The sequence below is a fragment of the Cupressus sempervirens genome, chromosome 3, assembly GCF_028749045.1.
Source record: "Cupressus sempervirens isolate cs-2001-9-10 chromosome 3, ASM2874904v1, whole genome shotgun sequence".
NCBI lineage: Eukaryota > Viridiplantae > Streptophyta > Pinopsida > Cupressales > Cupressaceae > Cupressus > Cupressus sempervirens.
In genome coordinates, this window is record NC_143120.1 from 850,795,907 (window position 1) to 850,801,906 (window position 6,000).

Here is a 6,000-nt window from a genome sequence, read left to right on the forward strand (position 1 = left end):
CCACCCTCTGACTTCGTTCATGGTGGTTACTATTTCACATATGATATGTAATGAAAGGTGACGATCTTTCATTGACATATGTAAACAAAAGGTAACCATTGTAAGGTGATGATCTTATAAATGGTACACCTATTATCATGACAGACTTCATTAAGTTGTTGTCCCAGAGTGTTGGAAGTCATGATAACGAACATAAATTGATCAGACAAAAGGTAACCATTGTAAGGTGACAATCTTATAAATGGTAGACTTGTTATCATGACAGACTTCATTAAGTTTTGTCCTAGAGTGTTGGGAAGTCATGATAACAAACATATCATTATCAGAGTTCATTAAGTTGTCCTCGAGTGTCGGAGATCATGATACTTGTCATGATAGAGACCATGACATTGTGATGTTATCTAATAAACTATATTAAATTGTTGTCCCGAAGTGTGCCGGAAATGAGATAACTCATATCCTTCTAGAATATAATATATTCTTATGGTAGGCATCAAGGATTTGATGTCAATGCACATACCAAAAGAATATAAGTATGATGAATATAATATGATTGACATTTCTTGTTGAATCATACTTTGGATTATATTGAAATATAACATCTAAGTTGATGGATTTATGTTGATATCCTTAAATATGTCATTCCAGGAATATCATACTAAGATGATATCTCTTCATATACTCAAGAGCATAATGTGTTCCATATCAATCCTCCCTAACTAAGGGGGAGTGTTAAGTTTGTAGTTACAATAAGATTGATTTGATCATGATATACATTATTGATGGTAAATCATCATTACATAAATATATATCTGGTTATTTATATAATTAATATATAATATATTAACTAATGATAATTAACTATAGAGACATGTGTCCTCTCATATTTATGAGTCTTCAAAATCTGCATTTGGAAGACATCGATTACAATGGTCATGTTAGTACATTTGCAGAAAACAATCCATGTTACTTCAACATTCAAGTCTCTGTGATTTGTCATAATAATACTTCTAAAGATTACCTCAGGAAATAAATTGCATGGAAATTTCAAGCCACTTTTAGTATCCCAATAACAGGATGATATATAGAATAAAATTAATTAAGTGACCTTGAAAGATAACACGGTTAGCTGGACTCCGAAACCTGAAGATACTTCAACCTAATGTGATAAGGATTGGAAATTGTTTAAGAAAGATAACAGCCCACATCATAACTGGACATAAGAACTTGAAGCTACTTCAAGCTTCAACAAGCCTTCGGAATTAGATATCACTGTTTTGGGAAAGAAAATTTCCAGCCTTTGCCTTCCACAAGAGGGTGAAATTAAGATTACAAATAGTTTAAGAAATCTAGGAATAGTTGGCAGAGTAACTGACTGTAAGAATCTAAATGTACTTTAAGCTTCTGCAGTCCATAATGACGATCAAAGTTGTTTCAGTAAGGAAATTGCATGGAAAATTTGGAACTCTGTCTGCACTGTGGATCGCAAATAATCTCCTTACAGTAGTTGAGAAACTGAGGGACTTTAAGCTACCACAAACCTAATAATTACAGGAAAATGTTTCTGTGTGGAAATTGTATGGAAAATTCAGGCCACTCTTTGCAATAATGATTGCAAATTGTTTAATAACCTTATTATGCACCAGAACCTAATAGATTTAAGAAGCTTGAATTACCTAATGCTTCCTTAATTTATGGTAATTCTAAGCTGCTTTAGGATAGAAATTCAGGCCTTCCTGATCCATCAACAGGATACAATCCAGTCTATAAATGGCTTTTGTATTCTTGAAACAGGAGTGGAGCTGAATTTAAGAATCCAAATCCACTTCAAGCTACCTCAATCCATGGTAATTGCCAGAATTGTTTCAGGATAGACAGAGCATTGATAATTTGGGCCACTCTTCGCAATAGAATACTAAAACACACAGTCTGAAAATGATTCAAGCTTCAGCAATTCATAGTAATTATTAAAATTTATTCGGAGTAAAAAAAATTATTTTGAAAAACAGGGCCACTGTTCAACTAGATGAAATTCAGAATTAAAAAAAATTAAGAAACATTAAAATGGTACAGTATGGGCCACATTTAAGAAGTTCAAAGTTCAAAGTACTTCAAGTTTCTGCAAGCCATAATAATAATAAAATCTACTTCAGCCAAAAAATTGGGGGGAAACTTAGGCACATGCTTTTCACAGATACAAATATGTTAGCCTTAACTAAAACAAATTGTAGCTGGACTTTAACATTTAAAGTCACCTTCGGGATAAAAAGATTTGAGCAAAAGACTGTAAGACGTTTAACATCGTGAAATGTTGATATGGTTCTATTCAACGCAAATTCTTATTTTTTAAGAAGGTTTAGATAAAACCCTCAAAACCTCTCCGTAATTTTTATTTTTTTTCGCTCCTTATATATCTCAATGAAAGTTAATAATCGTATATATCAACAAACGCCAAAGAAATATGTACATTTCAATAACATTCATTAACAGCTTCACTGAGAGATGTTTAGAAATGTGAAGCTCGTCAAAGTATGGACCGCTCAAAATGCTCAAATCCTTTGGACAAAGAAGGCACCCAGTTAAAATTTACTGACTGCTAATATCCGCAATTATACCAAAATAAATTACATTACGTTCCAATATAACAGAACCGAGCAGAACTGAAAAATATAAGAATATGGCTTGCCTGAAACACATGCTAAAATGAATCAGAATTATCTTCCCTTTGATGCAAATACAAGTAATTGAAATCGTAATTACGAGAAAAACAAAGGAAAAAAGCTAAAAAAATGGCAGACGACAATCAATATAAAATCTACTCAAAGTAGAGATGGAGCCTAGTAACCTTACTGCAAATATGTGAAGCGTTTTACGCCCTCCGAGGAGAATTGCAGAGTTTGCTTAAACCCTTAAAACCCTACATACACATAAAGATTTATGGTATATCTTGGAGAATGTTCGACCATAGAAATCTTGACCGTTCGTTTCCCAGGTGGTTTTTGTCACGCCTACCGTGGCCGTTGATGGAACGCTGAAATTCATTAATTTTGGCGACGACATGGAAAATACTGGACGTTGGAAAAAAAACCCGCTAAATTTTTTGGATGATTTTTTTTGTTTTAAATGCGTGGGTAGATTTTACACCCTAGATTTGAGTTAGAGGTTGGAAGAAAATAACATATAATTTTTTCTTATATGAATTCTTAAAATTCTTCAATTCAATTTTACAAGAATTGAGATTGGTACCTTCAAAAACTACTTAGCAATATGAGAATTGCATAAAAGAATATAATCCTAATCGTTAGTAAAAGTTTAACACAAATTCATTTATGACAAAATCATAAAAGATTCAAAAATGTCTTGGATTTCCATCTTAAGAGAGACATGTTTATAGAAAATTTAGAATGTGGAAAGTATTTTGTTTATTAGTCCCTGTCCATGGCAGGAATAGTTATGCATTCATGTCATACTAATATTAATTAACACTGACCAATTAAATCAAAGAATTTTAAAGATTATATGAAAGTTCAAATGTTTATTTTTTTAAAAAAAATTCATTATTTAGTAAATCATATTTTTCATTCATTCTATTGGTCTATACTATTTTTGGTGGGGAGAAAATTAATTTCTTTCAACAAAAATATAAATTTTTTTAACTTATCTTGCATTAATGAATGCATTAATTACAATTTTATCTTGTGCTAAGTTGATAAGATTTTTATTTTTTTTCATTCATTTTATCTTCCACCTCACACAACATGTCTAATCAATATTAATTCCCAAAAGCAATATAATTTCAATATGTTATATATTTGTATTTGAATTTCTAATTTTTTCAAAACTTTGATTTTTTAATAAAAGTAGTTAAATTATTACTATTATTTTACCTTTGTAAAAATAAATTAAACAATATATTTTTTAATTATATTTTATAATAGTGTTTGTAATATGTATAATTGATAAGTGTTACAATTTGTAAATTATATCATTTATCATTATTAATATTTTATATTTAAACAATTTATCATTTAGTTTAAATAGATTTAAAACTTAAATATATATTTTAATATTAAATTAATAATTATATTTTACATCAAAAAAAACATATTAAAAGAATTAACCACAAAAAAGAAATAATTCAATTCTATAGGATATGTAAATTATTATTAAGTTTTTATAAATTATGTATTAAAATTAAATAGTTATATTCTATTTCTTATTTATTACATTATATTTATTTATCAACATGTATTACATGTATTTATTATTTACAAATGTACATATTAAATTATATAGATATTATTTTATAATTAAAAATTGCTTAATTTTATGAAAAAATTGGAAATACAAAACATCCCTAACTATGTAAAATTAAACAATTAATTTTACTTATAAAATATTTGTATATTTCAATACATTTCCTTTTTTTTAATACAAATGTGAGTTTTAATATAAAAATTAAATTCTTAGTTTCATTAATTAAAATATAATATATTTTAATTTTTCATTATAGCCATGATTTTATTTTGACTATTTGTTTTATTAAGAAAAATAATTATATTTAACTCTCTCTCTCTCTCTCTCTCTCTCACACACACACGCACACACACAAAACTTATGTTGGTATCACTTTATCTTAATATTTTATCTCTCTTCCTCTTCCTCCTATATATTATCTATCATTTTTTCTTTTGCATATATGTTTATGTTGTTATTGTTCTATACTACTATTTATCTCTATTTAATGATTAAAAATAGTGTGACTTTCATTTGATAATCACGATGAGAATAATACATAGTTGGGGACTTTGGCCTCTTATTATTGGGCTTAAATGCCCAAATATATAATAATATAACACAAGAACTTAACAATAAATTATGAGCCATCCTTTCATATCACAACTGCATTTCTAGGACGAGAATTTAACAACAAAATGTGAGCCATCCTATCAGATCAGAAGTGCATTTCTAGACAAAAACTAATGCATTTCACAATGTTAATTTAGAACTATTTAACCTTATTCTCACTCATCTACACCTCTACAACCATTATGCGTTAGGCAGGAACTATGATGCTTTGCGTCTCTTGTTTATAAATGTAATATAATAGTAATTATATTTTTATTTTATTTACTTATTAATATGATAAATATATTTATAAAATATTAAATCATAGTTATGATGTCTTTTTCATCATAGTTTGATATCATGGGGCGTCAACTTCAACTTTTTTAAGGATCAAATAGCAAATGATACAGTTATACAAAGATTTTCAATGTTGGTGTCCAATCTTCAATGGTAGGGACTCACGATCTATAAGTATTTTTGTCCTTGTAGTAGATCATTCATAACTTGTTGGGGCTTATTATTCATCTTTTTCCACAATAGATGTCTCATGTCTTTTAAGGTGTAAGAGTGCACAAGATCTTTATCGTGTGGGCAAGAATGGTCTCTCGCATCTCCCCTATTTTAGCCTCACACCTCCTCCCTCGCCAAGGAAAAATTCCAATCTCAGTAGCTCAATTTCATTTTGTCAACCTAAAGTGATTTTAGAGGTTTATTTGGGTGGAAGTGCCTTTGACAATTAATAATGTCTAATGGTTTGTGCCCTAATCTAAATATTCCCTAAGACTTGGTCAAAGTTTAGTAATGGAGGGCATGGAGGAAGAAGTTTGCATGTACCATTATGTTAAGGGTTTTTTAATTCGTTGAATTTGTCCAAGCTAAATGCAATACACAAGTGTTAGGTATGGACCTATGGTTTCTCAATACTGACTTCTTATGTTTGGAACCTTGATTCTCATCTTTTCAGCCCTAGTTTGAGTCCTTTTCTACAACTTGCCTCTAGTATTGACTCTCAAACTTGCTACTACAATATTGGGAATTGGAGAGCTTGTGTGTTATTTCTGATAGCTTAACGAAGCATATTTTCTTTGTTAATGAGACGATTGATAATGCAATCTCAAAATGTACATTTGTATGTATTGAAATGGACCTTTC

The 6,000-nt window shown here is 29.4% G+C and overlaps 1 protein-coding gene across 2 annotated transcripts in view; it reads right to left on the reverse strand.

The window, feature by feature from the left end:
• The window catches only part of LOC149569453 (mitochondrial outer membrane protein porin of 36 kDa-like), a 47,559-nt gene extending 44,648 nt beyond the window's left edge, over positions 1-2,911 (reverse strand). Inside the window, exon 1 of one of the 2 annotated variants that reach the window (XM_089822154.1) lies at positions 2,851-2,911. The gene's annotated coding sequence lies outside the window, so the exon portion shown is untranslated. Of the gene's footprint in view, positions 1-2,845 lie in introns of both variants that reach the window. The other variant, XM_089822155.1, reaches the window with a different exon arrangement.
• Positions 2,912-6,000: the final 3,089 nt, after the last annotated feature.